Source organism: Phalangium opilio, unplaced genomic scaffold, assembly GCF_054372755.1.
Source record: "Phalangium opilio isolate 3A_F unplaced genomic scaffold, DU_Popi_V2 ptg000032l_1, whole genome shotgun sequence".
NCBI classification, from domain to species: domain Eukaryota; kingdom Metazoa; phylum Arthropoda; class Arachnida; order Opiliones; family Phalangiidae; genus Phalangium; species Phalangium opilio.
In genome coordinates, this window is record NW_028324159.1 from 8,289,623 (window position 1) to 8,316,795 (window position 27,173).

Consider the following 27,173-nt stretch of genomic DNA (forward strand, 5'->3'; position numbering starts at 1 on the left):
TTAAAACGTCCAAATTAAACAAAACCACTTTAGGATGGCCGAGCGGTCTAAGGCGCCAGACTCAAGGGGCTTAGTTTCATTTGTTCACGATGTGAATCTGTGTATTCTTTCCTCGTTTGAGGGCGTGTGTTTAATCCCACTTCTGACACGATAAGTTTTATGAAAATAACTGGATGAGATGTAATTTTAAAACGTCCAAATTAAACAAAACCACTTTAGGATGGCCGAGCGGTCTAAGGCGCCAGACTCAAGGGGCTTAGTTTCATTTGTTCACGATGTGAATCTGTGTATTCTTTCCTCGTTTGAGGGCGTGTGTTTAATCCCACTTCTGACACGATAAGTTTTATGAAAATAACTGTATTGCTCGTGGAACCGATGCGTAGTTTAATGGAAATTTATAACAGGTCCACTTCCAACTGCCGATTGACCCCATAGACCATTTTCATAGCACCGCTTAATTTTGACACCGCTAAACCAATCAATTGCTCATTTGGTAATCCGCTGTCAACAAAGTCGAAATGAGAAGCGTGAAAATCACGAAACACGCTTTGAAGAAAGAGCTGCCCGTATTGCGAATTTGCTTGATAAGCTTCCCGCGGCGATTTTTTGCGGTTGCGGTGCCATGATGTGTTGACTGGGCGGGTTGCCGGGAACTTGGTGATTTATTAAATCACTTTCTGCGTGTTTGGCGGACGTGATAACCAATACACCATAAATACTTGTCTATTCCGAGTTTTCGAAGAAATCTACTTTATTATTATGTCTAATCACGATGGTCAAAACATGTATCTAACTGGGCTGGAACCTGGGTCCTTCCGCGTGTTAGGCGGACGTGATAACCACTACACCATAGTTACATTGCCACACAGATTTTTCCAAGAGATCTAACTTAATACTATGTCCAATCACGATGGTCAAAACATGTATCTACCAGGGCTCGATCCTGGGACCTTCCGCGAGTTAGACGTCACAAACACTACACCTTAGATACTTGGTTATTCTCAGTTTTCGAAGAGATCTACCTTATCATTATGTCTAATCACGATGGTCGAAAAATGTATCCAATAGGGCTCGAACCTGGGACCTTCCGCGAGTTAGGCGGACGTGATAACCACTACAACATAGATTGTTGGTTATCCTAAGTTTTCGAAGAGATCTACCTTATTATTATGTCCAACCACGATGCCCAAAACATGTATCTACCAGGGCTCGAACCTGGGACCTTCCGCGAGTTAGGCGGACGTGATAACCACTACACCTTGGATACGTGGTAATGTATAGTTTTCGAAGAGATCCAGCTTAATATTATGTCTAATCACGATGGTCAAAACATGTATCTACCATGGCTCGAACCTGGGACCTTCAGCGTGTTAGGCGGACGTGATAACCACTACACCATAAACACTTTGTTATTCTGAGTTTTCGAAGAGATGTACCTTATTATTATGTCTAATCACGATGGTGAAAACATGTATCTACCAGGGCTCGAACCTGGGACCTTCCGCGTGTTAGGCGAACGTGATAACCACTACACCATAGATACGTGGTAATGTATAGTTTTCGAAGAGATCCAGCTTAATATTATGTCTAATCACGATGGTCAAAACATGTATCTACCAGGGCTCGAACCTGGGACCTTCAGCGTGTTGGGCGGACGTGATAACCACTACACCATAGATACTTGGTCATTCTGAGTTTTCGAAGAGATCTACCTTACTATTATGTCTAATCACGATGGTGAAAACATATATCTACCAGGGCTCGAACCTGTGACCTTCCGCGAGTTAGGCGGACGTGATAACCACTACACCATAAATACTTTGTTATTCTGAGTTTTCGAAGAGATGTACCTTATTATTATGTCTAATCACGATGGTGAAAACATGTATCTACCAGGGCTCAAACCTGGGACCTTCCGCGTGTTAGGCGGACGTGATAACCACTACACCATAGATACGTCAATGTAAAGCTTTCGAAGAGATCTACCTTATCATTATGTCTAATCACGATGGTGAAAACATGTATCTACCAAGGTTCGAACCTGGGTCCTTCCGCGGGTGAAGCGGACGTGATAACCACTACACCATAGATACGTGGTAATATAAAGTTTTCGAAGAGATCCAGCTTAATATTATGTCTAATCACGATGGTCAAAATATGTATCTACCAGGGCTCGAACCTGGGACCTTCCGCGTGTTAGGCGGACGTGATAACCACTACACCATTAATACTTGTCTATTCCGAGTTTTCGAAGAGATCTACTTTAATATTATGTCTAATCACGATGGTCAAAACATGCATCTAACTTGGTTCAAACCTGGGATCTTCCGCGTGTTGGGCGGACGTGATAACCACTACACCATAGTTACGTTGCCACACAGATTTTTCCAAGAGATCTACCTTATTACTATGTCCAATCACGATGGTTAAAACATGTATCTACCAGGGCTCGATCCTGGGACCTTCCGCGAGTTACACGTGACAACCACTACACCTTAGATACTTGGTTATTCTCAGTTTTCGAAGAGATCTACCTTATCATTATGTCTAATCACGATGGTCGAAACATGTATCCACCAGGGCTCGAACCTGGGACCTTACGCGAGTTAGGCGGACGTGATAACCACTACACCATAAATACTTTGTTATTCTGAGTTTTCGAAGAGATCTACCTTACTATTATGTCTAATCACGATGGTCGAATCATGTATCCACCAGGGCTCGAACCTGGGACCTTACGCGAGTTAGGCGGACGTGATAACCACTACACCATAAATACTTTGTTATTCTGAGTTTTCGAAGAGATCTACCTTACTATTATGTCTAATCACGATGTTGAAAACATGTATCCACCAGGGCTAGAACCTGGGACCTTACGCGAGTTAGGCGGACGTGATAACCACTACACCATAAATACTTCGTTATTCTGAGTTTTCGAAGAGATTTACCTTACTATTATGTCAAATCACGATGATGGAAACATGTATCTACCAGGGCTCGAACCTGGGTCCTTCCGCGGGTGAAGCGGACGTGATAACCACTACACCATAAATACGTTGTCAAGCAGATTTTTCCAAGAGATCTAGCTTATTATTATGTCCAATCACGATGGTCAAAACATGTATCTACCAGGTCTCGAACCTGGAACCTTCCGCGAGTGAAGCGGACGTGATAACCACTACACCATAGATCGCTGGTTATTCTAAGTTTTTGAAGAGATCTACGTTATTATTATGTCTAATTACAATGGTCAAAACATGCTTGAGAACGAAAACCGGGAATTGACTACACGCAGTTTTGCAGTCATCTTCCGATTTAGTCCGTACTAGGCCTTTGACAGTACCTCACCAGGCGAGAATCTTTGACGTTTCATCTACATATTATTATTATTACTAAGTAGGGGGGCTCGCGCCCTAGCACCGATGCCATAGGCATATTGTGCGCCCTCGTATTCAGGCATTGAATAGGCCCGTAGCTGCAGAGAGGGTCGTCGGCAAAACCCATCAGATGGAGGTGTCTATTAAGCCGGCAGTGTCCGGTCAGAAGACCGGTGGCGCTAGACCTGCAGGGACCATTGACTAACTGTTTTGTCTGTCTCTGGCCCTCCATTTTATGCCAGAGCTGGTTTTGTATGACAGTCAACCTGTCATGCAGACTCTTTCTACATAACTTCATGACAAGCTCTCAGTAACCAGGGTCAAACTTATGTTCCATATTTTATGAACTTACGCTTCCGCAGTATTGGTTAGAAACGGGCTTCATTACTCCAAAATGACTATATTTTTCGTCCTTCAGATTTTAGGAAGATTAGTCAAACTATTACTATGCATATATATTTAACAAATGAGCACTTGTTTACTCCAAGAGAGATATAGAGATCGTTATAAGTATATTAGAGAGAAAAGTAGTCTTCGATACCCACGGGAAGCAAAGGGGGAACCACAGGGGTAAAGGTTTCTCCTCACCTTCCACCCTCCGGAGGGGGGTGAGGTCCTCTCTCTCCTGGTGGAAGCCACCCCCCTGTCTTGGTGAAGGTTTTTACCCTGAGCACGATTCCCGCCAATGCATGTAAAAGGCGGGGGTCTCTGACTTTCACTCGTCACTTTTACCATCTTTTATTTTTACCCTGATCGCGATACTAATACCGATTCGGTATTGGATACGAGAACTCCAAGCTTATCCATAAATGGTACTATTTCCGGATGTGCGTGTCGCATAGTACAATATTAAGAAATCGAAAACTTCGATTATTACGAAACATAATATTATTAAGACGCCGGTTAATATTTTTGGATTTTTTGAAAAGGATTCAAATAATCTGGACACGATACCTTCCGCTACAACTTCTGTACAACCATCCATTTTGAGATTTGAAACGGAAATAAACGCTCATAACTCGTCGTAAACGTTTTATTTGTAATTACAATCAAATTGTCACCCATTGATTAAGTTTGGGTGGTGTCACGTTAAACAATAATGATTTCAATACACGCGCTCTAGTAGGGTTTTTGATAAATTTTTTCGGTCCATTGTTATTTTGCAATATTTCGTAGAAGCTTTTGTAACCCGTTGGGTCGGTATTTGATATGGGTTTTCTAACCGCATCGTAAATTAAATCGACTACGTTAGATCCGGGCACGACCCTTCCCCCAATTTCCATTTCTCCAAGTTCGTTCCACGAGATATACCGCAATGTCCAAGTATACAACGATATCGCGTCAGTAAGCATGCTCGGCGGGATAGACGTTGCAATTTCTTCGTACCAGGTTTCTTTAACCGATGTCTGTTGGTTTTCAACTGGTTTCCTATTAGATGCAATGTGTCGTTGCAAAGTTTGATTATATAAAGTTAATTTCTCCGATTCGCAAATACGAGGGTTGTCGAGAATAGTTTTCATTTCTTTATCCAAGGATGGTATGTCCGATTCGAGAGCGACGTCTTCGGTGGTAGTATTCTTCATTCGACGTTAAGCGTCTTCGGACACCAAAATCATTTTCCGAGCCATTTATTTATTTATGGCACGAATTATGGCAGAGCCTGCAACTGAACTAACGATTGAGAGTAACGGTGCTACAAAGTTTATGCAACACATTACGGTGTTTCTTCTATTGTATCTTTTGCCCGTCTGTTAGTTGAATGTTACCGCGTAGTACATTTACACAACATTCGACTAAGGCTAATATAGCGTCACGATTCGATAGTTTGATGATAGCCTTCCTCTGTTTCGCGTTACAGGTGCTCAAAAATTTTAAAAAATTCAAGTTTTTACACACCCGTTTTGATGTTGATATAGTCATTTTATTTCGGTACAAAAATAGCGGCTTCTTCCCTTGGTATTATTCCCGTTCGCAGTTGATATTCATCTGCAGTGTTTGGCTTCAGATCGATGAATAAATAACCGTATGGTTTCGCCACGGCTTGACGAAATGCATCGACAACAAACTTGTTGTTAGAAGGGAAATTTTTTTATCGATATTTAAGACACTGGAGGCGTCTCTAGCCGAACGAAAAATTACGAGGTATTGGGAATTTAAATTGAGGGTCCTAACTTCTTTCCCGTGATAAAACAAATTTTGCATTAAAATGAGTAACGATGTGTTACGGTGATGGGAACCTCGAATAAATAAGTTAGTGACGTCTTTGTTATTAGCTATTTCGCATAATAGATCGTCGAGGATTATAAAATTTCTAACCTCGGGATTCAAATTGCTCGGGTCTAATAAACCCTCGTGAAACTCAACGTTAGGATTATTTTCCAACACGGAATTAAATAATTTCTCTTGGTGCTCAGTATAACACCAAACTATTCTTTGGGGAGGTGGATAAATGCAGGACGCATTATGCTTAATTAATTTCGCAATGAAATGTGACTTGCCACATTGCGTGGGATCTGAGACAAGCACAGTGAATGGATGCTTCATAATTATAAATGCTTCATGATTATAAATGCGCTACGATATAGAGAATTGAGACTTTAATACCAATTATTTATTGTTAAATTTAAAAATCTTCAGTTTTATTCAACATGTTTTTAGCGTTACATACAATGAAAGACATAATCGCATCGCGAATATCCTCATTTAAAAAGGTGTCAATTTTATGGGTAATTTCGGAATAACTTATAGTATCCATCACGTCTACAAAATACGCGTCTAAACGGGTGTTCCAATCAATCATCAGACAATCGTGTTGTTTTGTGAGGGATGATCAATTTTACAACCATTGCATTGCCTATCCACGTATTCAGTAATATGGTCCAGTACGTCTCGTTTAATATTTTTGAAGACCCGTTTCACTTCGTTGTGATACGCTATGACTTCGTCGTATTTGTTCATCAAGGTCTTCCAAGGGTATTGCGATATGGTGAAACCCCTTTTGGTTAGGTACTGCTTTCCATAATTCGTCCCAGTTCCGAGGATGATTTCTCTCACGTCCACCACTCTCCGATTTTGGAAAATGCTTAGCTGGACTCGTCTTGTTTCCGATCCTTCGAAGAAAAACGAAGAATTTTCAATGGAGTCGCTTTCCAAGACGGAAGATATTTGATCGTTCTTGTCCTGAAGTTGTTTGAAATGACTTTCTGTTAAAGCGATGCCCACACTTCCATCCAAAGTTCCAATAAAAATGTTACAATCTGGAGTAACCGTTACCCCTTTGGTGGTAGAAATAGGGAAGGTCTTGAGAGGATTCCCATAAGTTTCGAAAATATCTTGTAAATACTGTAAAATATCAAAGGTATAGACTACCATACATACATCATATTATTATGTAAATTCTGAGGTGTGTAAGAGACTCGCATAAGGTAATTCAGAATGATGTTTAAAATGTAAAAATTCAGCTTTATATAGTAAATTTTCCTCGAAACTTTTGTTGAACTTTGTACCTTTCTCTCCGAAAGATATTCCTCTTTTGCTTCATTATATAGACATACTCTACTGTTACCTTCTTTGAAAACTGTACCTTAATAATACTATAATCCATATAATATGTATATGCATGTATATACCTATGGTAATATTCCATAGGGTATATCCCTCATCCATGACTCATGTTTCTTCTATCACCCTGTACGTATACCCAACTTTCCCCATCTCTTATACCTAACCGTACGCGATTTGTTCAAAGACCGTCAAAATTTTGCTTAATTTCGCATCACGCCAAAAAAAAACTTTTTCTTCTTTCCTATACTCCGATTTACCTTCCTTATTTAAAAAAAACACACCGCCGCAGACAAATGTCTCGTACGGGTGAAACGCAAGCATAAACAATTTATGAAATTCCAAACCTCGAGTTCTCTCATCGTAACAAAACTAGAGCTATCTCTCTCTCGGATAGGAAATTTAAGAATTCTTCGTTCTCTTTCGACCCCAGACTCCCGTAATATACCAGGGAAAGCACCGATGATTAGGCAAATAATTTTCGTACAATTAATTCGGTCTTCCCCGTACTCTGAAACGGTAAGAATCCAATCCCCCTCGTCGATTTATGTACGGACCCTCCGTACTACCTTTGTCAGCCTCTACCGTACTATGAGGCGGCAAAACTTATACACCCAATGTTATTTCTATGGTCCATACCCGTCCCGCTCTGTTCTCATTTTACCGTGAAACTTACGTACTCTCCGTGCCGTCCAAGGTGCACAAAAAAGCCGCTTCGGAAAAATTCGAGACCGTCGAATTTTCATACCCAATGTTAATTTTCCCATACAGTATCATACCCCATGTTATCTTTATGGCAAATTCATACCCATCCCGTTCTCTTATTTATATACTACTCATGGGCGTATACCCGCGGGATGTTCTACCCAAATATATTCTTTGATATCCGGTATCCAATGTTACAAATCTAGATAATCACAAAAAAATGGCTCTCATCGGGTCTGTCTTTATTTCGACGGGAATAAACAATGTTATTATTTTGATTCCTTGGGCTTGGGTCCCTTGGCAACGGATATAAAAACATTTATGAGAGAAAATAAGCTATAATAGGAGGGCTTCACAGTCCCCAACCAGTTCCGTGTGTGGTAAATACTATGTGGGATACATTATGCACAGGACGAGGAAAAGAAGCACGAACGTATTTTTCTTCGAATTTACGCGAAAACCGGGGATTATTGAAGTCATCACTTCCAACCTCTATAAAAGAAACACGACCCTCTTGGAGTTCTCGTATCCAATACCGAATCGGTATTAGCATCGCGCTCAGGGTAAAAAAAAATAGATGGTAAAAGTGACGAGTGAAAGTCAGAGACCCCCGCCTTTTACATGCATTGGCGGGAATCGTGCTCAGGGTAAAAACCTTCACCAAGACAGGGGGGTGGCTTCTACCAGGAGAGAGAGGACCTCACCCCCCTTCGGAGGGTGGAAGGTGAGGAGAAACTTTTACCCCTGTGGTTCCCCATTTGCTTCCCGTGGGTATCGAAGACTACTATTCTCTCTAATATACTTATAACGATCTCTATATCTCTCTTGGAGTAAACAAGTGCTCATTTGTTAAATATATATGCATAGTAATAGTTTGACTAATCTTCCTAAAATCTGAAGGACGAAAAATATAGTCATTTTGGAGTAATGAAGCCCGTTTCTAACCAATACTGCGGAAGCGTAAGTTCATAAAATATGGAACATAAGTTTGACCCTGGTTACTGAGAGCTTGTCATGAAGTTATGTAGAAAGAGTCTGCATGACAGGTTGACTGTCATACAAAACCAGCTCTGGCATAAAATGGAGGGCCAGAGACAGACAAAACAGTTAGTCAATGGTCCCTGCAGGTCTAGCGCCACCGGTCTTCTGACCGGACACTGCCGGCTTAATAGACACCTCCATCTGATGGGTTTTGCCGACGACCCTCTCTGCAGGTCGTGCCGGGAGAAGGATGAAACATCCGCTCACGTACTTTGCGAGTGCTACTGCTTCGCCTCGCTTAGACTAGAACATTTTGATTCACACTGTGGAGCCCTCAAGGGTCTCCTCTATTACGGTGGAGCTAATTCTTCGCTACGCTGTAGCTACGGGCCTATTCAATTCCTGAATACGAGGGCGCACAATATGCCTATGGCATCGGTGCTAGGGCGCGAGCCCCTCTACTTAGTAATAATAATAATATGTAGATGAAACGTCAAAGATTCTCGCCTGGTGAGGTACTGTCAAAGGCCTACGGACTAAATCGGAAGATGACTGCAAAACTGCGTGTAGTCAATTCCCGGTTTTCGTTCTCAAGCATGTTTTGACCATTGTAATTAGATATAATAATAACGTAGATCTCTTCAAAAACTTAGAATAACCAACGATCTATGGTGTAGTGGTTATCACGTCCGCTTCACTCGCGGAAGGTTCCAGGTTCGAGACCTGGTAGATACATGTTTTGACCATCGTGATAGGACATAATAATAAGCTAGATCTCTTGGAAAAATCCGCTTGACAACGTATTTATGGTGTAGTGGTTATCACGTCCGCTTCACCCGCGGAAGGACCCAGGTTCGAGCCCTGGTAGATACATGTTTCCATCATCGTGATTTGACATAATAGTAAGGTAAATCTCTTCGAAAACTCAGAATAACGAAGTATTTATGGTGTAGTGGTTATCACGTCCGCCTAACTCGCGTAAGGTCCCAGGTTCTAGCCCTGGTGGATACATGTTTTCAACATCGTGATTAGACATAATAGGAAGGTAGATCTCTTCGAAAACTCAGAATAACAAAGTATTTATGGTGTAGTGGTTATCACGTCCGCCTAACTCGCGTAAGGTCCCAGGTTCGAGCCCTGGTGGATACATGTTTCGACCATCGTGATTAGACATAATGATAAGGTAGATCTCTTCGAAAACTGAGAATAACCAAGTATCTAAGGTGTAGTGGTTGTCACGTGTAACTCGCGGAAGGTCCCAGGATCGAGCCCTGGTAGATACATGTTTTGACCATCGTGATTGGACATAGTTATGAGGTAGATCTCTTGGAAAAATCTGTTTGGCAACGTAACTATGGTGTAGTGGTTATCACGTCCGCCCAACACGCGGAAGATTCCAGGTTTGAACCAAGTTAGATGCATGTTTTGACCATCGTGATTAGACATAATAATAAAGTAGATCTCTTCGAAAACTCGGAACAGACAAGTATTAATGGTGAAGTGGTTATCACGTCCGCCTAACACGCGGAAGGTCCCAGGTTCGAGCCCTGGTAGATACATATTTTGACCATCGTGATTAGACATAATATTAAGCTGGATCTCTTCGAAAACTTTATATTACAACGTATCTATGGTGTAGTGGTTATCACGTCCGCTTCACCCGCGGAAGGACCCAGGTTCGAACCTTGGTAGATACATGTTTTCACCATCGTGATTAGACATAATGATAAGGTAGATCTCTTCGAAAACTTTACATTGACGTATCTATGGTGTAGTGGTTGTCACGTCCGCCTAACACGCGGAAGGTCCCAGGTTCGAGCCCTGGTAGATACATGTTTTCACCATCGTGATTAGACATAATAATAAGGTACATCTCTTCGAAAACTCAGAATAACAAAGTGTTTATGGTGTAGTGGTTATCACGTCCGCTTCACCCGCGGAAGGACTTAGGTTCGAGCCCTGGTAGATACATGTTTTCACCATCGTGATTTGTCATAATAGTAAGGAAGATCTCTTCGAAAACTCAGAATAGCCAAGTATTTATGGTGTAGTGGTTATCACGTCCGCCTATCACGCGGAAGGACCCAGTTTCGAGCATGTTTTGACTATCGTAATTAGACCTAATATTAAGGTAGATCTCTTCGTAAACTTAGAATAACCAACGATCTATGGTGTAGTGGTTATCACGTCCGCTTAACTCGCGAAAGGTCCCAGGTTCGAGCCCTGGTAGATGCATGTTTTGACCATCGTGATTGGACATAATAATAAGCTAGATCTCTGGGAAAAATCTGTTTGACAACGTATTTATGGTGTAGTGGTTATCACGAGTAGTAGGGACTATACAAATAGCCACGGATCCAAGATGGCCGACAGACCATCATCTACCAAACTTCCAAACCAAGATTAGCCTATTTTATCTTATCTGACATACCCTGCCTTCCAGCATGCTTTGCCTCCTTTATGATCCTTTTAATGGATCAACCCAGACTTGTGTTATTTTGCCAGATCCCTGTTTGAATTTCCCGCTATAAGCCCATGTCTGAGAAACAAAGACAAATATACAAATAAAGATTTTTTAATAACAAATACCAAATAATATATACAATAAAATAGAGAATAACAAGAATATAAATATAAACAAAGATATTGCCATTGTTTGTCATTAAGAAGGACAATACTTCTTTTCTTTGAGTTGTGGCTTGTTCCCACATATAAAACCGTGTTACATACTGAATTCTAAATTAAAAACCAAAAATATTTACCGCCACTTTTACCGCTAATGAAAACCACTCTTTAAATCGTAATTTTGAAGGTAATTGTTCTTATCTCTAGTGTAAAAAGCATCTTGTTCAAAGTGACATTTTGATTTTCAAAAGTTGATATTTTAGTCGAAATCTTAACTGAAAGCCGCTCTTTAAATCGTAATTAGCGCCGCGTTTTATTAACAATTTCACGACATCAACGTTGCATTCACTCTAGCGGGGCGTCGGCCACAAGCTTTTTTCAGGCCCTCTGGTGGCCTGGAGTGGTGAGGCGCGGGATGAACGTTGACGGATGAATTTTAATAACCGAGAAACAGGTTAGTTGCGGAGCGTTAGAAAAAACACATTTTGAAGTACATGCCTCCATTGACTCAAGAAGATCTTGGGCATTTCGGCTCCGAATCGTATCAACGTTGATCGAGCGAACAGCTGTTAAGTTTGAGAAGGACATTGAAGTCAAGGCCTCACTGAAGAGAACATGCTCCAACTGGTGCAGGGTACGCAGAACCTTATGCAGTGGCAGGGCTTGTGGGCTTGTACGGGCCATGTCCTATAAAATTCTTCGTTGACCCTTTACCTCCCGAAGGAAGTTACATCCGAGCCACTGTGTGGCCTGGTCTTCTTGTTCAGGTCTGGTTGGGGGCCCCAGGATTTCTCCTACATTGCGATAGTCCGTTGTATGGACGCAAATGACTATCGCAGTGAAATTCGATTCATGAACCACAACCAACAAGCTTTGCTCGTGCATTCTGATGGCTGTGGCAACTTTTTAAGTTGGCTAGAGCGTACGTATCCCCGAAAGCATTACGTAAATCTAGCCCATGAATCGAATTTGGTCTCTTCTCAAGCTATGCCCGAAAAGAGACGGATGGAAAAATCGAATTTGGTCTCTTCTCACACAGCATAAGCTGCGTAAGTCCACGATCTTCACACAGCATAAGCTGCTTAAGTCCACGATCTTCACACAGCATAAGCTGCTTAAGTCCACGATCGGCGGGAGAAGACATCTTCGTACTGATACTAAAAAGTTTTAGGGTAGAGCGTCTAGTTAAACAAGTGATAACTTTCTTTTCGAAACACCGCGCTTATATACTAAGATACGAAGGGCAAATTTAATATTAAAAGAGGTTTCGAGGCAATGCTTTTAAGAAAGTTATTTTTTACCGACCACACCCTTTAACGTACTATTAAAGCCGCGTGTCTTATTTAATAACTGCATCAAACAAGTTGAAAACCGGCTCGAACTAGTCAGGGCGTTGTCTTTTTTTTTATTGGAATCGGGGTAAGGTCAATTACCTAGCTACGTAGATTTTTCAAGGGTAACGACTTTAAAAGTTTATGAATTTTAACGTTTTGATGAAGATAAACGGCGCGTTTTTTAAGATCGTCCATAGCTCAATGGGTAAAGGCAGGGTTTACTAATGTGATACCCAAAAGGTGGTGAGTTCAAATCCCGGCCAGTCCACCGAGCTATGGACGATCTTTTTATGTATAAAATAAGGTTAGTTCAAGAAGTTGGGGTTAGTTGATAAACAGGCGTTAGTCATGAATGACGACTTTTTTTTAACTTTAGCGTCTAATTCGTGTCTAGATATATACCCAAACAATACCCAATCAAGTTTTAAAAATTATTTGCATCAACCTTTGAACTTGACTAGTGATTATGAAGTTGGGTTGGCAGAAATCATATTTCCAAATCATTGGGTGAATATAAGCGAAGAGTTTAACAAGTTTGAAATTCGGGTCGTAAGTGACCCAAACCGTGACAACTATGCGGCTGTTCGAGAGCCTGTTGAATATCAAAAAATAGAGATACCTGTCAATCGTTATACCAAGACCAAAGAGTACGAACTGCCTCAAAATTTTGTCGAGCTGTTAAATGATGATGTAAACAGTCATCCGTATTTAAAAGGCAAATTATCTTTTAAATTAGTGAATAAATATAAAGACGGGGCCCTGGGAAAACAGTTAGATACAAACTTTCCCGTTTACCTGCAAGTTTTAGGAGAGGAAATCATACGGTTCAAAATACCAGCTGATTCCCCTTTGACCACATTATTTGAATTTAAGGAGAATAATTACGAAGATGTTCCCTATATATCCAAATATCCTGTATCAAAGCATGCTAAAAATATAAGTTTAAATTACACTAACAATTACGTGGAAATCGAAATTGATAATGTTGGAGATAGTCTTAATAAAAAATTTGATTGCAAGTACATTCCCAAGGCAGCCATTAAACGTAAAACAAGCCACGAAGTTCCGCCGATAAGAAAAAAACCTCAACCGGAATATAGGCCTGTACCGCCATCTATACCTATTTTACCGCAAACTACGCCTTTTCTTCCGATACCTATTGCTACGACTGAACCCGAAGTACTTGTACAACCACAGCCACCAAAAATAACCCCTCCACCCAAAATAACTATTCCAAAACAAAACTTCCCAGAGCCTAATCAACCAAAACCCTACTATCCAGCATTTCCGAAAATTGACCCACCTAAAACGACCACTTCGCCATCCACTAACCCAACCCCTCCAAGTTCGACTAAACCGGTACCTCCAAGTTCGGATAAACTAATACCTCCAAGCTCAACTAATTCAGCCCCTACTACAACGATTAATCCAGCATCTACCACAACAACTAAGCCAACATCTACCACAACAACTAAGCCAACATCTACCACAACAACTAACCCAACATCTACTACTACAACAACAACAACTAGGCCAACCCCGTCTACTTCAGATCCCTCAAAGATTCTGACTACAGAGCCACCAAAGGCTGAATTACCAAAGTCAAAGCCGGAGACAACGAAGTCCGAACTACCAAAACCAAAGGCTGAATTACCAAAGTCAAAGCCGGAGACAACGAAGTCCGAACTACCAAAACCAAAGGCTGAATTACCAAAGTCAAAGCCGGATACAACGAAGTCCGAACTACCAAAACCAAAGGCTGAATTACCAAAGTCAAAGCCGGAGACAACAAAGTCCGAACTACCAAAACCAAAGGCTGAACTACCAAAGTCAAAGCCGGAGCCAGATCCCCTGAAACTTCCAGATCACCCCAAAATTCCAGCTCCGGACCCCCCTAAAATTCCAGCACCAGGGGCTCCGAAACCCTCTACCTTCGAACCACTGACGCCGACCCCCTCGCCAACGGAGGTTGAGGAAATATATATATTTCCAGACCCCTCAAAACCTGACTTACCGAAGTCCGACCTATCGAAACCCGACCCATCCAAGCCTGACCTCTCAAAATCTCCAGACTCTACAACATCCTCTACTTTTGAGCTACCCATATTACCGGTTGATGAAAAACCCTTGTTTCCGCAGCCGGTTGATCCGCCGAAGAAAAAGCCTGAACCAATTATTCCCAAAGAGCCAAAACCAATTAACCCCGAAGATTATGATAACTATAAGATATTGATCTTACCGCAAACTTTTAGAGCCAGTAAAACGCCAGAAAAAAACGCCGAAGGGCTTTATCGAGCCGTAGCCCGTACTTTAGAAAAATTAGTATTTAAAAAAATTCAAGTAACATATCACGCAATAGATAATTGGGGTGATGCTATCATGTATGATTTCAAAACACCGGAATGGGTGGAAATTAAATTTTCTCCTCAATTAGCCAAATTGCTCAACGTTGACCCCGATAAATACTACACAGGACGCAACCAATCTGGTCCCTTAAGCATGACGGTACAAGAATATACCATAAACGAAAACAATGCGTACCTGGAATATCGAGTCAATAGAACCATAAAGCGCTATACCCCTTGGGAAGAACCAAGGCTTTATATCGGTTTTAATGTGTCAGGCGAGTTTAGATCGACACAAACCTTGCAAGACGATTTTAAGATTTATTACGATATCGCCGAAGCGCTCAAAGCCGCCTCGACAAAAGATCCTTTAAGATTGCATCAGGCCGAATTTAGCGTTATTAAACAAGGAGCGGAGCATTATTTTAGAGTCTATTGTCCATCAAAAATTGAAATGCTATTCAGCTCGGATCTGCGGGATATATTAAATTTAGAAGCTGAATACGTTGGTGGGACGTTTCTATCTAGTAAACCTTTAGAGCGTAATTTTACGCATTTCAAAACAACTAATGACACATTCGTCAGTTATCGCGTCCATGACTCGGTAATGTATTTATTTACTAAGACTGATTTCACAAAAATCAAAATACCCGCGGGCGAATATACCTGCGATTTGACTTCGACCGGGGCGGTAATTCCCTTCTCTTTACATTTAAAAATTATAAATCAGTTATTGGGTGTTCAAGAATATATGCCTCGCCAGTATTTTAAAATGTACATTCTCAAAACGGAAGCGGAAAATAGATACTATGTTCGTCTCGAAATAGAGCCAGGTGTTCGCGTATCGGTAGCTGGACCAATGGCCAAGTTATTTAACATTCCCGAAGAGGGAGAATTTTTTCAACAGTCATTCGGGAGTAGCTTTGGTAAATCCCCGATTAAGATCAATGACACTGACAGCTAATAATAATTTTTGGACTAGCGAATACGATGTTGATAGATTTCCAGAAGATCCCGACTTTGCTGACCAACCGTATGTACCCGGGTCTCAAGGCAAACGAGTTGACAATTACGCGTGCGAGATTCCTCCCGGGGTATACTATCATATTAGCGATGTTTTAAGTGCTATGAGCGAAGCCATGTCGCCGACGCATAGAAAAAGTCTAAAATTTACGCAGAATGTAGACGGAACCGTGACGGTTTCAAAATTAAACGATACGGTTTCTATCATGTTTCCCAAAACAACACCCGGACGAAGTCTCGGGAGATTGTTAGGTTTTAGTAGTAATCAGTTGGATCGGTATATCAATAACGAGACGTCAGAGTATCCCGCGGATATCATGAGAGGCGTCGATGCCATGTTTGTTTATACCAATATTATCCGTCAGCAAGAAGGGGGTGGTGGTCAAGCCCCTCTGCTACGTTTCATAAAAATGCCGGCTTTTTCGCTGCTAGACGAGGAGAACCAGGAAATATTTAATAATATCGACTTTTATCCAATTTCAACCAGCGATATACAAGAAATTGAAATTGAATTGAAATCCGATTACGGGGAAAATATCCCGTTTAATGTGGGTAAAGTATATATTAAACTGTTTTTTAGGCGTCGACGTCAATAGAACTTTAGCGATGGTACCCAATAGATATACTCTGTATTTCCAAAGAGGATCGTCCCCTCCGGCTTTACACGCAAACGTTTTCCAATCGGGGGGTCGTTTTAGTGTTGGCGGTATCTTCAATTCTTTATTGCGCAAAATTACACCCTTTATTAGGCCGGCCATTAGTACTTTAGCATCCGAAGCTGTTGGGTTAACGAGTAGAGTAATTAGCGATGCACAAAACCCCGGAATATCACCTCGAGAATCGATTAAACGAAATGTCAAGCAATCTATAAATTCCCTACTACATAAAGGCGTGGACCGGTTCGTCAACACTAAAAGCGGGACGGGCCGAAAACGAAAGAGGACTGCTAAAACAAGCCGGAGCAAACGTGTTAAGCGACGCACTAAACGCGATTTTCTAGACTAAACATGTCGACCTACGAAAGTGTTCTATCCGATTTTGAAGTATTTGAAAAGCCAGTGGTGAATAATAATATTGTTGGGACTAAAACGACTGCTCATTATCCAATTGCTCCACTAACTAATGCTAAATATGTAGAATTTATCATTCCTCCCTCTAACAATTATCATGATTTGACTAAAACTCTTTTGAGATTAAAATTTCGCGTTTTACACGAGGACGGCACGGCCGTTCCAGATGCGGAAAAGAAAGTCTCGGTAACAAATTTAATAATTGCCTCGCTATTTTGTCAAGTAGAATTATTTCTTAATGGCGTCGCCGTCCAGCAACCTAATAATATGTACCCATATATGGCCTATTTTAAAATACTTTTAAATTATGGACAAACGGCGGCCAATTCCTGGTTAACTTCTATGTTATATTATTTGGATACCATTATCGATCCGGCGACGGCTTTAGAAGATGCCAAAATTAACAATGAAGATAATGGTATTGGTCGTCGCGCTAAACGCGTGGCAAAATCAAAGACGTGCGATGTAATTGGCGAATTATTTTTGGATATGTTCAAAACGCCCAAATTCTTACTAGATAATATCGAGGTGCGAATTAGACTTCATTGAAGCTCCACGGATTTCGCTATTATTCACAATGAAGCGGGCAAAAAGTATAAGATTGATTTAACGGAATGCACCTTGTTTACGCGCGAAATTGAGGTTAATCCCGAACTGCAACTAGCTCACGCTCAGATGTTAAATTCGGGAATAAACGCTCGCTACGAAGTAAACTCTATTGTAATGAAAAATTTCTTAATAACCACCGGAACGCAAGATTTTATTAGGGACAGCTTGTTTACGGGGCAATTACCCTCGCGAACTGTCGTGGCTTTCGTTACTAATAAAAAATTTGTAGGGGAAGCAACTTCTAACCCCCTGGATCTCCAACACTTCAAACTCGATTTCATGCAATTCTCTTTAAATTCACAAAATTATCCCGATATCCCGTTTATGCCTAATTTTGACGACGATCAATACGTTAGATGTTACAATTCTTTATTCGAGGGGCTCGAAATATTAGGTCTTGACCGGGGAAATATAATTTCTTACGATTTATATAAAAAAGGCTTTTTTGTCGTTGTTTTTGATTTGAGTAGAGAACATCTCGCTTCGTTAGGTCTAAATTCCATGCCCTAGACTGGTAACTTGCGATTATCGTTAAGATTTAGCTCTCCGCTAACCGAAAACGTCACGTGCATTGCCATGGCCGAATTTCCGAACAACCAATTAATTATATCTAAAAATAGAGAAATTATTTATAATCACCCCAACGTATAAAAGACTAAAACTTTATAAATACAATATCAGTCGCGCGCCAATATGCACCAAGTACACACCGTCACACCAAAGCTCGACATTTGCGTCATCGAATCGATTGAACCTAAAATTTTAATTCAGAGATCGGATACGCGTACAAAAACTATATTAAAACCTAACGCCTGGTACGCTTTGTTTCGGTTTCAAAATGAACTCACGTCCTTTTTTGACGGAAAAATACCTCGCTATCATATTTGGTTGCCCGTCAAAGAGCGCATCAAGCTGGAATGCTTCGTCAACTCGAAAGATGAACGTCTAATCGATCTTCGATACTATGAACGAGGCAGCGGCAGTCGTTATTTCCTCAACTTTAGCACCAGCGAAGGATTCAGCCTGAACAAAACAGGATGGCAGACATTGATCGATTTAAAGCCGTTGATTGACGAGGCTCTCAAGGCTAAAGGGATAGCTGTCTGTCGCATGCGCGAATTAATTTTAAACGAGCTCACTACCACTTTGTTTGACGTCACTTCCACTTGCGCCAACGTTGAGTGTCGAAAACAAATATGCCACTCTCAAAGCTGCTCGGAATTTGACACAAATTTCAGTGATCGAGTCGAACATAATTTGCACGAAGCGCTGCCTCAACTGGATCGTGAGAAAATTTTGCATCAATTTGAGACCGACCATGGCTGGATCGAGGATCAAGAGGATATTTACGCTTATTTTGTCAACAGTTTTACCGATTTAAAGAATGCCTTGATTTATGGCTATTAAGATAAATGTACTGATATATCGTATTTGTTTAACTGATATTGTTTTTATAAAATACCTTTGTGTGTATTAAATAAAGTTGTTTATTGGGAAACTATTTAGTCGTTATTTATACTTGTTAAGACATGGACGCTAAAATTAGAAAAATTTATTACGACGTGGCTAATCCGGCCGCTTATGGGTCGCTAGCGAGATTACAAAAGGCCTTACCGCACGTGCCAAAAGCAAAATTAGTCGCCTTTCTCGAGAAACAACCCGCCTACACGAAACACCGATTTCGACGTTTCCGATTCAAAACCAATCAGGTGTACGCCTCGACTATCGATGACGTTTTTCAAGCTGATTTGTTGGATCTACCAAAATTAAAACGTTTTAATAAAAATATTCGCTATGTTTTGTGCGTCATTGACGTCTTAAGCCGCTACGGATGGACAGTACCTCTTAGAAACAAAACATCTGGCGAGGTTATCGAAGCTTTTAAAAAAATATTTCGAGAGAGGATTCCTTTAAAAATATACACCGACTACGGGGGCGAATTTAGTTCGCGCAACTTTGCTTCCTTCTTGAAACGTCACAATGTGCAAATACATTTTGCCCGGAGTCAGCATAAGGCCAGTCTAGCTGAACGCTTTATTAGAACAATTAAGGAACAAATTGCCCGGGTTATTACAGCCACGGGGAATAAAAATTACGTTAAATATTTACCTTTAATTACTCAAGCCTATAATGAACGGGTTCATTCAACTACTGTAATTGCACCTACTCATGTTAATATAGATAACGAATCAATCATTTGGAATAAACTGTACGGGAAATCAAACGGAATTAATCGATACGCACCGAGGCTTAAAGTTGGGGATCACGTGCGTCTCTCTATAGCTAGTCGAGTATTTAGAAAAACTAGCTCGGGAGGCACGTTTACTGACGAAATATTCCGCGTTGTTGATGTCATACCCAGGTCACCACCCGTCTATCGCGTAGCGGATTTAAAGGGGGAGCAAATTTTGGGTGTTTTCTACGGTGCCGAATTACAAAAAGTCTCGTTACCCGAGACTAAATTATGAACACTTCGCAAATAAACGCTCTTTTAACTTGCGACAAAAGAACGCGACCCTCGCTCTTTTAACTTGCGACAAAAGAACGCGACCCTACTATTTAGGATGCTTCCCAATATATAAACTCCCAGCACATCCTAAAAGACCCAAATTTTGCTTCATATTCAATAACGAAGCTGCTGGAGAGGCCGGAGAACATCTTTGTTAATAACAATACCGTAGAAATGTTTTGCACTTACGGAAATTCACCGCGATACTATAAAGTTAATTTAAAACGATACGGGAAACGAGTTGTTTACAATAAACAGCAAATTCAACATCCATTTTTTCAACTGTGCGGTCTGCATTGTAGTCTTTACCTAGCACTCCGCTGCCAGGGCGTGGCTAGACAGACGATATTAGACGCTATTTACGCTAATAACCTTAAACTTAACGACTATGTTGCTTTATTATATTTATCTTTACATCTAAAAAAACATGTACACAGATATTGTTCACAATAAAACAATTTTTTATTTGTCTTAATATTACATTTTATTAATCAATATCACGCCATTTATGGTGTCTAACGAAATAATCCAAATTAACCAAAGTTCTGTTTTTAATGGACTTATAATAAACTCCTATATTCGCATCGAGGTTTAAAAAAATAATGTCAAACTGAAAATCTTCCCCATTAAAGACAAAGTCCCGACTAGATTGCGTTACTCTATAGATGGTGCGCATAATTCATTTACTGGTAAATTTGTCAATTTTTATAAACTTAATATTAACGGGGGTCGTCAATCCGGGGGAGCTTAAAACAAATCGAACCCGATTATACCCGGGGTTCTCGGTTACTAATTTGCGTATAACTTCGTCGAGAATTTTTCGAAAATTCGAAAAAAATCTCGCGTTGGGATGTCATCCAAATTTTTAAAAGCTATACGCAAATCGATTTGTTTACAGTGCCACTTGCGACTCGTTTTGTCAATCTGCCGCTCAATTGTGTAGAAACGGTTTACCTTTGCGTGTTCCTCTCCCTCACTACCCTCCGAGTCACTCCCGCTGCTGCCGCTGCTCGAACTCATTTTTTGAATCTCTATCAGAAATAAAAAAATTGGATCAAAATTTTGGTTTGTAAATTTATTGTTAATAAGATACTTACTTTGCTGGGCGGCTGCTGCGTGGCCTTTATGTCCTCCACCAACCGGTGGAAGGCGTTGAGGAGTTTGACGGCGTCCTTGCCGTCAAACTCCTCAACGCCTTCGTCCTTGCCGTCAACGACTCGCTTCAGTGGTTTGTGGGAGCACTCCCAAAGCTTGTCGGCTTGGGAGTCTTTTATATCTTTGAATTTGTAGCCACTCACGTCTACAAAATAATCCCCTTTTCGCGGGGGGACTTTTGTCTCGAAGTACTGGCCGTCGCTCCTCAGCCGGTACGACCCCTCGTTACCGTTAACGCCGACGACGTGTTTCTGGAGCACGTCTTGGACGAACGTCTCGTCGTCGGAATCGATCAGCACTTCTATAGGTTCCGGTTTTAGGAACTGAGGTATTTTATGGTGGCCGCTACTTGCTCCTGGTCGAGCCCCGGGCGACGATGGTGGCGAGTCGAATAAAGATTGGCTTTGAGGAAATTGACTCATGACTGCTAGTTTGATTGTGAAAACGCAATGCCCATGCTCGAGCTTTTATACCCAAAATCTCAGGGCCATTTTTTTTAGAATACAGGCCCCAACATGGTTTTTTATAACACAACCTTATTCTATTAAAAAAAATATAATTATGTCTGATACGCTATTTTTTAATTTAACCTAAAATACATTTTTTTTATTGCGGAGTTGATACTAAAGATTAAAGAGGACATTAATATATCTATCTATATAAAAAATAACCTCTGTAGTTTAATATTAATATACATTTATTTAGATTTAAATCATGTTAAAAAACAATTTCCGTCCCTCCCAAAGGAATTAGTTTTAACCTTCACTAATAAATTGTTTTTCTTATATAAAGCGATCTCGTGAGAATTATTCAAATTTAATTATTCAAAACACGCCTAAACAAGCTTTTGCATACGAATAATATTTGTCCCCTTAGGCATCTATCAAAGTAACTTCTTTTTAACCTTCGCTAAAGGGTTTTTTTATATAACATGATCTCGTTTGAATTATTTAAAACACGCCTAGACAACTTTTTTGCATACGAAAAAAAACTTAGACCTCGGAGAGATTTTGTAATTTTATGCCTATTTATCTAATTAACTTTTTGCTATTTATTGAATTTTAAGAATCTTGAAAGTATTGGCTAGACACTATTAGATTTGACCTCGCTAATTTTGTATATAAGCCCCGTGTTTCAAAATGAAAGTTATCAGTTGTTTAACTTCTGTTTCTGAAACACCAGTCCCAACCACTTTAAGATGTCTTTTTCCACCGCTCCTCGTTTGCCCTGCCTGCCTGTTATCAAAATCCATCCGGCAGCGCTTACTCCCCGTCGTGCCACTCCCCAGTCGGCCGGACTGGACTTATATTGTCCAGTGGATACCGTAATCGACCCTCACGGTATCAAAATTGTGTCGACTGGGTTAGGCGTTATGCTGCCGGCGGACAGCTACGGCCGCATTGTTGGCCGTAGCAGCTTAACGGCCCAAGGGCTGTTTGTTGCCGAGGGGACGATAGGTATGTTTATAAGTTATTTTATAATGCGTAAAAGTATAATAATTCTTAACAATAATAGACGCCGACTATCGGGGACCCCTAAAAGTCGTCATCGCCAACGTCGGGGACACCGCCTACACTATCCGGCGGGGCAATAGAGTTGCCCAATTGATAGTTACCCCGGTTATATTGCTAAGACCGGTGGAAACGGCGGTAAATATTTTCAAGTTTTTTAATTTAGAATTCAACTTGTAACATGTTTTTATGTTATCTCTAGAGTTTGACCCCTACGTTACACGGCAATGGGGGGTTTGGGTCGACCGGCGTCTAGTAATTTTTTATTGGTGGTGGGTTTTTTTATGTAAATATTTTAGTTTTATATATTTTTGTTATTTTGTTTTAATGTTATTGTATAATATCTGTTATTAAAATCTTTATTTGCATATTTGTATATTTTTTCCAGACTTATAATATAGGCTTATTTTTTAGCTCCGCCTTAATTAACCTATCCAATGAAATTTATCTCTTTACTTACACCCCGCCTAATAAGCCAAGTAGGAACCAATCAACAATATCGCTTTCCTTGCTATTATATTACATATATATCACGTACTAGCCATTTAAATATCATTTGCTTTTGTAACCCGCCCAATATGCTATGCCTCATTTTCTTTTTTGTTTACGGGTTAATAGTCAACATTTTGTTAACTCTTTACGAAATTGAGCGGCGAAGCAGAAAACAGCTGGAAAATAAACCCAAACGGCCCTCCGCCGATTGCACTTCCGAGTCAAATAACGATACGGGGTCAATGTGAAAAATGAACTCGTTAAAACATGTTTGTTTATCCTTGCTGGTTGTTGATTATTTTGTACTATATATTTTGTATTTATTTATTACGCATATCTGTACATCTTATAAAAAGTAAATATTTGATGTCTTAAAATCTGTGTTTTTATTAACTTTAGGCTTACAGAGAGAAAAGCTGGAGTGGTTAAAGGGTAACACCTAATGTTAGCAAGCCAGGGATGACGTCAAGGTTGACTATAGTTTTAGTTTTGGTCTGAGTTAAGAAGATGATGTCATGAAACTAACAGGCAGGAGCTCGGGCTAGTCCAGACTTGTCTGGACAGTTTGGTTTGAGTCTGGTGGATGATGTTCTGGCCGCCATCTTGGGGTGGCGGCCATCTTAGATCCGTGGCTATTTGTATACTCCCTACTACTAACACGTCCGCTTCACCCGCGGAAGGACTTAGGTTCTAGCCCTGGTAGATACATGTTTTCACCATCGTGATTTGTCATAATAGTAAGGAAGATCTCTTCGAAAACTCAGAATAGCCAAGTATCTATGGTGTAGTGGTTATCACGTCCGCCTAACACGCGGAAGGACCCAGTTTCGAGCATGTTTTGACTATTGTAATTAGACCTAATAATAAGGTAGATCTCTTCGTAAACTTAGAATAACCAACGATCTATGGTGTAGTGGTTATCACGTCCGCCTAACTCGCGTAAGGTCCCAGGTTCGAGCCCTGGTGGATACATGTTTCGACCATCGTGATTAGACATAATGATAAGGTAGATCTCTTCGAAAACTGAGAATAACCAAGTATCTAAGGTGTAGTGGTTGTCACGTGTAACTCGCGGAAGGTCCCAGGATCGAGCCCTGGTAGATACATGTTTTGACCATCGTGATTGGACATAGTAATAAGGTAGATCTCTTGGAAAAATCTGTGTGGCAACGTAACTATGGTGTAGTGGTTATCACGTCCGCCCAACCACTGCCTTCTCTAATACTAGGCCATGATATGTACAACAGAAGCATTTTTATGTGACATTTTGAATTTGCGCTTAGTAACCGTTAGATGGCTCTTTTCTGAGGCGAATTTTCGCGATGACAAAAGTAAATTCGTACTGTGCAGTCTCGCATGACGTCACGTCTTTCGCTTATGGTGGACCAGGCTGGGAAATAAGGATTTTTTAAACTGGACTAAATAACCTGACCCACGACCATTGACCAGGGCACATCGTCTGCTAAACTAGAGAAGTGGATAATTAAAATATTGGAGATAATGTCTGTGTCAAATTCAGCGGCCAAAGAAATCTCCTCCAACCTCTCCTAAGCTCGCTCATTGGGCAATCCAAATCAAACTTAAGGTATTTCATTGGCAGTGGCAGTTTTTGGGAAAAACTTAAGGGCTGTGATGGGTTGAAATTTCCATGCAGACGCCATTGACACGTGTCAAAACATACACCAAATTTAAACTAGTATTTTTTGAACTCGGAAACCGTTCAGCATCATGATCCGGTTTATTGACCGGTTTTTTGCTTTCTTTTTCGAGACGAACTTTGCAGATTACACTTCGTCGTTGCTAACAATTTCCCATAGTTTTGAATTTGCCGCCAGTTTAAAACCTCAGAAAAGCGACATCTAGCGCCATTTGTGAAATCCTAACTGCCACCCCCCTTTTATTCCTATCGCAAGGCCTAGTATTAGAGAAGGCAGTGGCCCAACACGCGGAAGATCAAAGGTTCGAACCCTGGTAGATACATGTTTTCACCATCGTGATTTAACATAATAGTAAGGAAGATCTCTTCGAAAACTCAGGATAGCCAAGTATCTATGGTGTAGTGGTTATCACGTCCGCCTAACACGCGGAAGGTCCCAGGTTCGAGCCCTGGTAGATACATGTTTTGACCATCGTGATTAGACATAATAATAAAGTAGATCTCTTCGAAAACTCAGAATAGACAAGTATTAATGGTGTAGTGGTTATCATGTCCGCCTAACACGCGGAAGGTCCTAGGTTCGAGCCCTGGTAGATACATATTTTGACCATCGTGATTAGACATAATATTAAGCTGGATCTCTTCGAAAACTTTATATTACCACGTATCTATGGTGTAGTGGTTATCACGTCCGCTTCACCCGCGGAAGGACCCAGGTTCGAACCCTGGTAGATACATGTTTTCACCATCGTGATTTAACATAATAGTAAGGAAGATCTCTTCGAAAACTCAGGATAGCCAAGTATCTATGGTGTAGTGGTTATCACGTCCGCCTAACACGCGGAAGGTCCCAGGTTCGAGCCCTGGTAGATACATGTTTTTACCATCGTGATTAGACATAATAGTAAGGTAGATCTCTTCGAAAACTGAGAATAGCCAAGTGTCTATGGTGTAGTGGTTATCACGTCCGCCTAACTCGCGGAAGGTCCCAGGTTCGAGCCCTGGTAGATACATGTTTTGGGCATCGTGTTTGGACATAATAATAAGGTAGATCTCTTCGAAAACTTAGGATAACCAACAATCTATGTTGTAGTGGTTATCACGTCCGCCTAACTCGCGGAAGGTCCAAGGTTCGAGCCCTATTGGATACATGTTTCGACCATCGTGATTAGACATAATGATAAGGTAGATCTCTTCGAAATCTGAGAATAACCAAGTATCTAAGGTGTAGTGGTTGTCACGTGTAACTCGCGGAAGGTCCCAGGATCGAGCCCTGGTAGATACATGTTTTTACCATCGTGATTAGACATAATAGTAAGGTAGATCTCTTCGAAAACTGAGAATAGCCAAGTGTCTATGGTGTAGTGGTTATCACGTCCGCCTAACTCGCGGAAGGTCCCAGGTTCGAGCCCTGGTAGATACATGTTTTGGGCATCGTGGTTGGACATAATAATAAGGTAGATCTCTTCGAAAACTTAGGATAACCAACAATCTATGGTGTAGTGGTTATCACGTCCGCTTCACCCGCGGAAGGACCCAGGTTCGAACCCTGGTATATACATGTTTTCACCATCGTGATTTGACATAATAGTAAGGAAGATCTCTTCGAAAACTCAGAATAGCCAAGTATATATGGTGTAGTGGTTATCGCGTCCGCCTAACACGTGGAAGGACCCAGTTTCGAGCGCACTTAGGTACATGTTTTGACAATAGTGATTAGACATAATAATAAAGTAGATCTCTTCGAAAACTCGGAATAGGCAAGTATTTATGGTGTAGTGGTTATCACGTCCGCCTAAAACGCGGAAGGTCCCAGGTTCGAGCATGTTTTGACTATCGTAATTAGACATAATAATAAGGTAGATCTCTTCGTAAACTTAGAATAACCAACGATCTATGGTGTAGTGGTTATCACGTCCGCCTAAAACGCGGAAGGTCCCAGGTTCGAGCATGTTTTGACTATCGTAATTAGACATAATAATAAGGTAGATCTCTTCGTAAACTTAGAATAACCAACGATCTATGGTGTAGTGGTTATCACGTCCGCCTAACTCGCGTAAGGTCCCAGGTTCGAGACCTGGTGGATACATGTTTCGACCATCGTGATTAGACATAATGATAAGGTAGATCTCTTCGAAAACTGAGAATAACCAAGTATCTAAGGTGTAGTGGTTGTCACGTGTAACTCGCGGAAGGTCCCAGGATCGAGCCCTAGTAGA

The 27,173-nt window shown here is 40.9% G+C and overlaps 13 non-coding genes across 13 annotated transcripts; 9 read left to right on the top strand and 4 right to left on the bottom strand.

Moving 5' to 3' along the window:
* Positions 1–1,470: 1,470 nt before the first annotated feature.
* TRNAV-AAC (transfer RNA valine (anticodon AAC)) lies at positions 1,471–1,543 on the bottom strand. The gene has a single exon. It is a non-coding gene; the product is annotated as a tRNA-Val (tRNA).
* Positions 1,544–1,884: 341 nt separating this feature from the next.
* Positions 1,885–1,957, bottom strand: TRNAV-AAC (transfer RNA valine (anticodon AAC)). Its single transcript has one exon. It is a non-coding gene; the product is annotated as a tRNA-Val (tRNA).
* A 63-nt stretch (positions 1,958–2,020) lies between these two features.
* Positions 2,021–2,093, bottom strand: TRNAV-CAC (transfer RNA valine (anticodon CAC)). Its single transcript has one exon. It is a non-coding gene; the product is annotated as a tRNA-Val (tRNA).
* Positions 2,094–2,982: 889 nt separating this feature from the next.
* On the bottom strand, positions 2,983–3,055 carry TRNAV-CAC (transfer RNA valine (anticodon CAC)). The gene has a single exon. It is a non-coding gene; the product is annotated as a tRNA-Val (tRNA).
* Positions 3,056–9,424: 6,369 nt separating this feature from the next.
* On the top strand, positions 9,425–9,497 carry TRNAV-CAC (transfer RNA valine (anticodon CAC)). Its single transcript has one exon. It is a non-coding gene; the product is annotated as a tRNA-Val (tRNA).
* A 751-nt stretch (positions 9,498–10,248) lies between these two features.
* Positions 10,249–10,321, top strand: TRNAV-CAC (transfer RNA valine (anticodon CAC)). The gene has a single exon. It is a non-coding gene; the product is annotated as a tRNA-Val (tRNA).
* Positions 10,322–10,384: 63 nt separating this feature from the next.
* TRNAV-AAC (transfer RNA valine (anticodon AAC)) lies at positions 10,385–10,457 on the top strand. Its single transcript has one exon. It is a non-coding gene; the product is annotated as a tRNA-Val (tRNA).
* A 65-nt stretch (positions 10,458–10,522) lies between these two features.
* Positions 10,523–10,595, top strand: TRNAV-CAC (transfer RNA valine (anticodon CAC)). The gene has a single exon. It is a non-coding gene; the product is annotated as a tRNA-Val (tRNA).
* Positions 10,596–25,342: 14,747 nt separating this feature from the next.
* On the top strand, positions 25,343–25,415 carry TRNAV-AAC (transfer RNA valine (anticodon AAC)). The gene has a single exon. It is a non-coding gene; the product is annotated as a tRNA-Val (tRNA).
* Positions 25,416–25,618: 203 nt separating this feature from the next.
* Positions 25,619–25,691, top strand: TRNAV-CAC (transfer RNA valine (anticodon CAC)). Its single transcript has one exon. It is a non-coding gene; the product is annotated as a tRNA-Val (tRNA).
* Positions 25,692–25,756: 65 nt separating this feature from the next.
* On the top strand, positions 25,757–25,829 carry TRNAV-AAC (transfer RNA valine (anticodon AAC)). Its single transcript has one exon. It is a non-coding gene; the product is annotated as a tRNA-Val (tRNA).
* Positions 25,830–25,894: 65 nt separating this feature from the next.
* On the top strand, positions 25,895–25,967 carry TRNAV-AAC (transfer RNA valine (anticodon AAC)). The gene has a single exon. It is a non-coding gene; the product is annotated as a tRNA-Val (tRNA).
* A 337-nt stretch (positions 25,968–26,304) lies between these two features.
* On the top strand, positions 26,305–26,377 carry TRNAV-AAC (transfer RNA valine (anticodon AAC)). The gene has a single exon. It is a non-coding gene; the product is annotated as a tRNA-Val (tRNA).
* Positions 26,378–27,173: the final 796 nt, after the last annotated feature.